Below are 9,634 nucleotides of genomic sequence, written 5' to 3' on the forward strand. Positions count from 1 at the left end.
TTTACATTTATTTTAATGGCATTAAAATTTTGATAGAAATTTATTTAACCGTAGATAACTTTATGTAGTATAGATATTTTAACAATGTTAATTTTTAGAATCCATGAACACAGGATATATTTTCCATTTTGTATTCTTCAATTTTTTATCATCATTTTATTGTTTTCAGTATGGAGATATTTACTATTCTTCGTTAAACTCATTCTATTTAATGACTTAACTATTTCATTCCATTTGATAATATTGTAAATGGAATTGTTTTCTTTATTCCTTTCTCAGATACTTTGTTGTTACTGTACAAAAATGCAACTGATTTTCATGTTAATATTGTATCCTGTAAGTTTATTAAATTTGTTTTTCAGCTATAACATGGTTTTGTTGTTGTTTTTGGCAAAGTGGTGGGTATTTTTAAGGCTAGTTATACTTTACATGGATAGTTGCTACTATCATTCTTTAAAATATGTCCGCAAGGGTTTCTGTTGTCATGACTTCAGTGGAATTCAGATCTTCCCATTTGAAATAATTTTGTCGGTTTTGCCTGGGCCCCGGGATGGGGTGGGGGGGCCACCCCACGGGAGTCGGGAGATTCAGGATAAGGAGGGAGAAGCGGTCAGGGAGGAGGCGGAGCGCGGAAAGCAGAGAGGCTCCAGGGACAGCAGGGAGGAGAGAGATTCCTGTCAGTGACCCAGTGGGGAGAGAGAATGGGCCAGAAGAGGGGAAAGGGTGGGATTGGGCATCAGGACTGCTTCCTGACACGGGCGGGGGTCAGGGAACTTTGCTAAAACTGCAGGCCCCAGGGAACAGTGCAGGTAGGGTGGGAGGGAGTAGAGAAGACCAGGCGGACCCCAAAGTCATTTGAGAAAGGGGTATTTCCCAGTTCCTTCACCTCTGCCCAGCGTTCTGTGGGCATGGACCCCAGGGCCAGGGTAGGGGAGGAGGCGGCTCCTGGCATGCAGGGAGAGCTGAGGAGCGCACACCCGCTTTGTAGGGCGGTGTGATGGTGGAAGCAAGTGAAGGCTGAGGATACCGTTGGCTCAGTGGATGGGCTCGGGGGGCAGGGGCGGGGTCGAGCTCACAGGGCCCAGCACCCGGACCTGCAGGTGGCCCTGGAGGAATCCACCCGCCCGTGCCTTCCGAGAGACCAGTGTGCACGGCGCCGCGGACACGCCTTTTCTAGCTGGAACATTTGTGAGGCTGGAATTTAAGCTCCGGCAGACAGGCGGCAGAAGAAGGACTGGAAGAAACCCAAGTGCAAAGTCCAGCCCAAAGAGAGGAAGCGGAAATGCCTGGCCTGGTCAAACTGTGCACTGACTAGAAGATTCTGGGCTGGATGGTCACCGTCCTATAGAGACGCAGGCTCAGTGGGACTTTGAGGAGCACCAGGGACCCAGTGCAGCAAAGCAGAGCGGGAGGTGAGGACCCACAGCTACTGCTTCCCTGCACAGTTCGCCTTCTCCAAGGCCCAGCCCCCAGCTGAGCCCAGCAGTGAGTTGCATGGAGCCTCCTGGAACACCGCCTCGGGTGACCGGTGGAAGACCCCACCTCCCAGGGAGAGGACCGTACTATATCCTCAGACAATAAAGCAGCTCCTCCGACCAGAAAAATAAATAAATAACTACAATATAAAAATTTTGTTTGCTTTTCGAAAATAATTTGTATCCTGTTTACTGGTCAACATACTGCCCATTTCTCTATATGCCTAATTAGTCAAACTTTTAAATGAAATTATTTAACATTATGATTTTTTATTATGAAACAAAACAGTAAATTTTGTAATGGTTTTAATATCATCTAATAGGATTGAAAATATGTCAATTTGTCATTGCCAATGAATATTTGTGTTATTTATTTTATACTGTTAGATATTCTGTCTACAAATGTCTAATGGCTTAGAATCTTGCTTAACATATTGTATGTGCTAAGTCCTAACTATTCCAATTCATCAAATTATCTTTTTATACCATTCTTAAAAATACAATATTATTTTTTATTTTTATTAATTTTTCTAATATAAATATTTATGAAAATTATAAAGTCTATTCAGTCTGCCCTCTTGTCAGTTGCCCTCTTGTCAAAACTGAAAAAAAGTCAGTTTTTTTCTCTTTATTAATACATTAGAGGGTATAAATGTAGTTTCATTACAGGGACATGTTGCATACGGATGAAGTGTGGGCTTCTATGCAACAATCATCTGAACGGTGCTCATTTTCCCAGTTAGGTATTTTCTCATTCCTAACCCCTCTACCAACCTCCCATATTTGTGAGTCTCCAGTGTCTATTTTTCCAATCTCTATGTCCAAATGTATGCATTATTGAGCTCCCACTTGTAAGTAAGAAAATGTAGTGCTTTATGTTCTGTTTCTGAATTATTTCACTTACAATAATGGCCTCCAGTTGCATTCATGTTGCTGCAAAAGACATGATTTTATTCTTTATGGCTGAGTAGTTTTCCATGGAATAAACGTATAGTACATTTTCTTTATCCAATCATTGACTGATAAATTTAAACTGACTCCATATCGTTGCTATTGTGAATAGTGCTGCAATAAACATATGAGTGTGGGTATCTTCTTTATGTAATGAATTATTTCCCTTCGGGTAGATACCCAGTAGAGGAGGTGCAGGATCAAATGGAAATTCCATTTTTAGTTTTTCTGAAAAATCTTTATACTGTTTGCCATAGAGGTTGTAGAAATTTACACTCCCTCGAACAATGAATAAGTGTTCTCTTTTCTCTGTATCCTTGCCAGTATCTGTCATTTTTCTGCTTTTTAATAATTAGCCATTATGAATGGTATAAAATGGTACTTCATTGCGATTTTTAATTGGAATTTCTCTGATCATTGGCAATGTTTAACATTTTTTACATGCTTCTTGGCAATCATTGTCTTCTATTTGAAAAATATCTGTTCTCATTCTTTGCCTGCTTTATAATGAGGTTACTTGTTTTATTCTTGTTGTTTGATTTCCTTGTATATTGTAGACATTAGTTCTTTGTCACATGTATAGTTCACAAACATTTTTCTCATTTCATGGGTTGTCTGCTCACCTGCTAATTAAAAGCTCCTTTTCAGGAACTTTTTAGTTTAATTAAGTTCCATTTGTCTATTTTTGTTATTGCTACATCTGCTTTTGAGAGCTTGGTCATGAATTATTTGCCCAGGCCAATGTCCAGAAGCATTTATCATTGGGTTTCTTCTAGAATTTTTATCATTTCAGGTCTAACATTTTAGTCTTTTAATCCATGTTGAGTTGATTTTTTTACATGGTGAGAGTCACAGGTTCCATTTCATACTTCTGCATGTGGTAATATAATTTTACTAGCACAACATGTTGAATAGAATGTCATTTTTCCATGTATGCTTTTATTGATTTTGTAAATGATCAGTATGTGGCTTTATTTCTACGTTCTCTATTCTCTTACATTGATCTGGGTGTCTATTTGTATCAGTACCATGTTGTGTTGGTTATTCAAGCTTTCTAGTATAATTTTAAGTCAGGTAGTGTAATATCTCCAACTTTGTTCTCTTTGCTTAAATTTGCTTTGGCTATTCAGACTTTGCTATGGTTACAAATAAATTTAATTCTTTTGCTAATTCTATGAAAAATAACATTGGCATTTTGGTAGGAATTGCATTTAATATGTAGATTTTTGGGGGGCAATATGGTCATTTTAATGATAATTCTTCCAATCCATTAGCAGGGATGTTTTTCTCATTTGTTTGTATTATGTACAATTTTTTCATCAATGTTTTGTAGTTTTCCTTGTAGATATCTTTCACCTGTTTGATTAATTGTATTTCCAGGTACTTTTGTAGCTATTGTAAAAGGAATTGACTTTTTAATTTGGTTCTCAGCTTGATCATTATTAGTGTATAAAAATGCTACTAATTTTTCTACATTGATTTTTAATAATCCTGAAACATTATTAAATTTCATTTATCCAATCTAAAAGGTTTTTGGTGGTCTTTAGATTTTTCTAGATATAATATTATGTAATCATCAAAGAGGGACAATTTGACTTCCTAATTAAAACCATATGGATGCTCCCACCAAGATCAACAGACAGGATCTGTGATGAGGGCACAGGTTACGGTAGGTCTTTAAAGGGGTCATGTGATTATAGTTGAAAGCCTATTCTGAGAGCCACCTAGAGAAGTATTGCCCCTCAATTTTCAATGCACATATAAATCATTTCTGATTCCAGGCCTTTTTCTTAGTGATGTGATTTTGCACTTTTGGAAGGGGTCCGTGAAATAGCTTCTCTAAAAATTCTCCTCTTAATGCTGATGTTTCTCCCACTACATCTGTGGTAGTAGCAATCATCTAGAGAAAGTAGGCACAGCACACAGAATTCCTGATACCCAACACTCTTACCACAGCACAGAGAGTTTTGGCTCAACGTGGACACCACCAATCACCATTTACAAACATGTCATTTTTTGCCGGTTCTTTAAAGATTACAGAGGCTAGAGAAGGCATCAACATTTGAGTAAGTCTGGATTTTAAAAAAAAAACATGTACACATGAGTTAATACAATGCTTATTAAGCATGTACTATGTGTTCAGAAGTCTGTTACAGACCACTGTGCTGGAAACTTTACATGATGTGAGTGAATCCTCATAACATCCTGGGAAGTGGGTGCTAAGTGTTCCATAATTTCTAGGATTTAGAAGAAGGGCCCAGCATTTCTATTTTTTCTTTCACTTTTTAAATTTATTTACCTTAAAAAGAAAATGTATGGAATAAAAGCTATATAGACAGATGAAAGGGATACAGAAAGAAAGGATGAACTGTTCAGAGGGATTTTTTGGTATTTATATTGACTTTCTTGTGCCTTGTAGAGCAACTACTGGATATGCAAAAATAAAAAACAGGTTGCTAGATGGGATGTCTCTATGGCTTCAATGAAAAAGAAATTGTGGCCCACAAATAGATAACTATTTGCTCCCATTTATCTGCTTTTTATTTGCAGGAAATTGGGGGCACCAGCTCAGGAGAGGCAGCAGGAGTCACCACTCAAATTTCTGATCTCCTTTAATTAGTTCTGTGAGAGGAGATTCTAGGGTGAAGCCAGACCTGGAGGAGGCCTTAGAAGAGGGTGGACCTGGGGACAGCAGGGACAGAAAGTGGGCCCTATGCATCTCGTGTTCTGCTGGTGGAGTATTTCCAGTTCTGTCTTTCCTAAGCCTGCCTGATAGAATTGACTCCTAGAGTTTGTGTAATTTTAATCTATTTTAGCCATTTCCCTGTCAATTTTTATGACACACAATAACAAGGAATTTAACGAAAACTCTTAGGGCTTTTTCAGGAAAATTATATGAGAAGCTAAAAAAATTATTTTTACTAATGTAAAAGAAATAGAAATAATCACAACAATAGCCATAATTCTTCTGTCCATGAATAGCCTTTCTGGTGATAATGTTAGAACTCACAACAACAGCATATGGGAAGTGGAACAAATGCAGCCAAAGTCCCCTGTACACCTCCCTTCTCTCTTCTGACCTCAGAATGTTGAATGCAATCATTTAGCCATTTGCTCTGGAATGAAAGTATCTGGACAGTAGAAACCATGAATGTTTCATCTGTTTTTCCAATGGTCATATGATATAGTTTAGATATTTGTTCCAAATCTCATATTGTACTTTAATCCCTAATGTTACAAGTGGGGCCTGGTGGGAGGTGTTTGAATCATGGGGATGGATTCCTCATGGCTCTGTGCTGTTCTTGTCATGGTGAGTATTCATGAGATCCGGTGGTTTAAAAATGAGGCGTATCCTTATCTCAACTTTCCTGTTCCCACTCCTACCATGTGAGAGTCCTGCTCATCTTTCATCTTTCACCATGATTGTAAGCTTCTACATATGTTAATGTTGTTACAAAATTTAAATCAATTTTCTTATAAAATTAACTGACAAGATTTCATGTTATTATAAAATCATAAATATAATAAATGAATATATTATGACATCACATTATATTATGATATAATTTGTATGTATTATGGCATCACAATATGTTATGACATCATAATTCACATGCATCATGATGTCACACTATATTATGACATAATTTGTATGTATTGTGACATCCTAATATATTATGGCATAATTCATATGTATTGTGATATAATACATTATGACATCATAATTCATATGTATTATATTACAATATATTATGATTTCATAATTTTATGTATTATTATGATAGCACAGTAACAAAATTTTGTTAGGTAATTTTATAAAATAACTGAGTTAAATTTTGTAAGAACATTAACATATAAACTTTATAGAACCGGAGAATATTATCTGCTATTGTGTGCACAACTGCTTTATGATATTATGATAAAATATCAATATTTGTTTATATATCAAACAAATTTTATGTGATATTATGGTATCAGTATATAATGATACTATAAGTTCCATTTAAATAATATTTAAATTCAGACAATTAGAGTGTCTGTGTGTCTACCACCCGATATTTTTCTGGGTTCCACTATTTGCACAGACAGCACAGCTAGGAAAACACAGACTCATTCAGCACAGTCTCTTCCCTGAATCTATCCCCTCCTCAGGGCATCAATTCATCAGTCAACCAAGTCAATTGAGAGTGGAGGCTGAGTTCTCTCTAACATAGAAGGTCTCATTCTTGTATGCTTTTCTCAGAAGGAAAGAAAACAAGAAGGCTTTTGAGGGGACACTTGCTGGGACAGGCATTAAGCCTTCTACAGTTTGATAGCTCTAACCAGCAGATACAGACTTCTCAGTAGGAAGGGGTGAGGCAGCTGTCCTGAGCCAGGAGCTCCACCATATTGTGTCCCATCCTGTTAAGGCAATTTTGAGAGGCTGCTCTGGAATATGTCTCAATGGTGGATGTAGGGAAACTTCACAGGCTTTGATGGGACTGAGGTGGTGTCTGTTGTGTGAAGACAGGAGCTGAACGCTCAGGATCTAGGCTGCTTTTCTTGTGGTCAGTTGGGTTACCTGTTTGGGACCAAGTCCATGTTTACTAAGGAGGCTGAATAAATTCTACAGAGGAAAGTGGAGCTCCCAGGATGACCGAGGAAGGGTGAGAAAAGGGGAAAGTTTCTCTCTCCACCTAGACTTTTTGCTACCTCAGGAATCAGGCGCTGATTAAGTTAGCATCTGCTCTAATTAAATAAATTCGAGTTGATTGTATTTGATCTAATTATTGTCTAATTAATTGTCTAATCTCTAATTATTTGCGCCATTTTATTTGGTATTTACTTTTTCTTCATATTTTTATGTTATCATATATGTATCTATTTAATACAATCAACCATAATTTTAATTTGACATTTCCAAGCATTTGAAAAATTATAATATCTATGTACATGATTTTAACACTATGTGTAATTCTCTTCCTTTGCCAAATGTATGACACATTTCAATATAGGTATATTTAATTCTGCATGTTGAAAAATAAACAGTATCATAAATACTTCCAGGTGGAATTGGGACAGAAATTAGAAAAATGATTCCCCTATTTTCTGATTCCTGTGCCCCTGGCTTTGTTTTTTGTTTGTTTAGGGTTTTTTTACACCATGACAAGACCCAGAAAATGTCCCTCTTTAACTGTGTCTAGGTCCCTAGTAAAACTACAGCAAGAAACTTTTCTTATGAGGCCCTAATGAGTGGCAAGAAAAAGGAAACTGTTCAGTCAATAGGAGTATGCCACGTCCAGCCAAGGACATGTAAAAGGCAGGTCCAGCAGAATAACACACAGTCTGAATCTGGATGTGTAAGAGAGAGCACCTTTCACTTGAGCTTAAACAAGGGAAAGGGAAATGAATACCCTAATTCTCCACTGCTCCTCCATCCAATGCCCCACTGACCAGCCTTCTTTCCAACAGATCTCCTTTACAGAAAAGGGCTCAGATAAGAAGAGACAATTCAAACAAAAAGCCGAGACCCCCTCCTCCCATTCCAGTGAGAAGCACAGGCAAAGACAGGGTAATGCCTTGGGCTGTTCCTATGGAGGCTGGAAGGAGTGTTGGAATCAGGGGTACTGAGCTGTGTGTCTCTGGGTAGGGTTTTATTTTGAAATTGGGGTTGGAAGATGGCTTAGAGCCCTGGGGAGACTTTGAGAAATATCTTCACTTATGACACTGGCAGAAGAGCTTCACTTAAAGGACTGATCCACAAATATTTGTCAGAGATAGACTATAAGACTCTGTGTCTGAGAGAGGTGAGTCACCTAAATTCCATGTTGCACTAGGATCAGAGCCCAATCTAAATGAAGAGAAGAATTCTGAGAAAACTAAGCCCAAAGCTAGAAACAGCACTGCTAGATTAGGTAAAATTTGACTCTTTCAAGGTAAAAAGAGAAAGGGCTGCATCACAGTCTCCCCTGGCAAGGAAACTGGGAGCTCTTTGGCAGCCAGGGCCATATAGACATGGATTCTGGAGAACAGAGGAGAGCTGGGTTTGATAGCTACTTCAGCTCCTTTGTGTCCAGGATGAACTAAGGCTTCTAGGGTGTTTGGTTGGAGACACTTACTCAAACTCTTATTTTATCAACAGAACCAGAGTCGAGCTCACATGAGGGAAACTCCAAGAAAAGGAAAATCGGTTCCAAGGACAGCTGCCAAGACAGAGCTGGTAGAATTTTGCCTTTTTTCCCCCAAAGGGAAAATAAGCAGTTGACTTTTATAGAGGGTTTGAGCAGCAAGGTGACTGAAAAAATTTTTGAGATCCTGGCACTCAGAGAATATTTGGGGACTCAGAAGGTGTTAAATTTCACTTCATTTAAGTACTAATATGGTCAGGATGGAGGGGAAGATTCAAATGTTCACCTGAAGGTGCATGGGAGGTTTTGGAAATGAGGGTCGGTGGGAACTGTGCTGGCGAGTATCTCACTCACATGCTTCTTTTGCGGGGATCTGTCCAGGAGAGGAGCACAGCTTGATGTTGAAAAAGAAACTAAAGTCCTCCACTTTGCACAGCAATAAAATCAAGGAGACCTGTGATGCCCACCACAGAGGGCCTTTCATGGCTCACACTGGGTGCAGCAAGCAGCACAGGTCTCAGACCCTAGGAGTTCAATGGCTGTCATTTCAGAAAAGCTTGGTGACTTTACAAGCTGTGTCAAGGCCATTTATCAAGACCTATACTGGGTATCGGTGCAGCAGGTCCATTCTCCACTGACCTGGGAGCAGCTCACTCAGCTTGCCCGGTTCTGGCGGCCTCTGTGTGCTCAGGTGCAGACCTTCTATTTTATAGCCACCCAGGTAGGTTATGTCTTCCCTGCTAAGAACTGGCTTGTTTCAGCCACATTGCCTGGCCCTGGGGATCCAACCCTGGATAGAGAAGCCCATCCCTTGCCTGGGCAGGAGATAACTGAGCCTGTCAGTGGGTCAGATGAGGCTTGAGCTGGGTGCACCCTGACCCCATTCAGCAGAAATTGCAGGTCTTGGAATGAGAGCAAGAACCTGCTATAGGAAAGTAGCTTGAACAATATACTCAAAATGGTGAACCCTGCATTTCGCAGAGGGCTAAGATTATAAACAAATTTTATGTTTCTTGTTAGACATTTGATGTCTTTCGGATGTCTGGTGACAGTCATGCATTTCTATATAATCAGACAAATATTAGGATGTAATCATTCATA

The 9,634-nt window shown here is 38.9% G+C and overlaps 1 pseudogene; it reads left to right on the plus strand.

Annotated features, from left to right (window-relative positions):
- Window positions 1–7,654: 7,654 nt before the first annotated feature.
- Window positions 7,655–9,395, plus strand: LOC100967447 (protein FRG2-like-1; annotated as a pseudogene).
- Window positions 9,396–9,634: the final 239 nt, after the last annotated feature.

The sequence above is a fragment of the Pan paniscus genome, chromosome 18, assembly GCF_029289425.2.
Source record: "Pan paniscus chromosome 18, NHGRI_mPanPan1-v2.0_pri, whole genome shotgun sequence".
Lineage (NCBI taxonomy): Eukaryota > Metazoa > Chordata > Mammalia > Primates > Hominidae > Pan > Pan paniscus.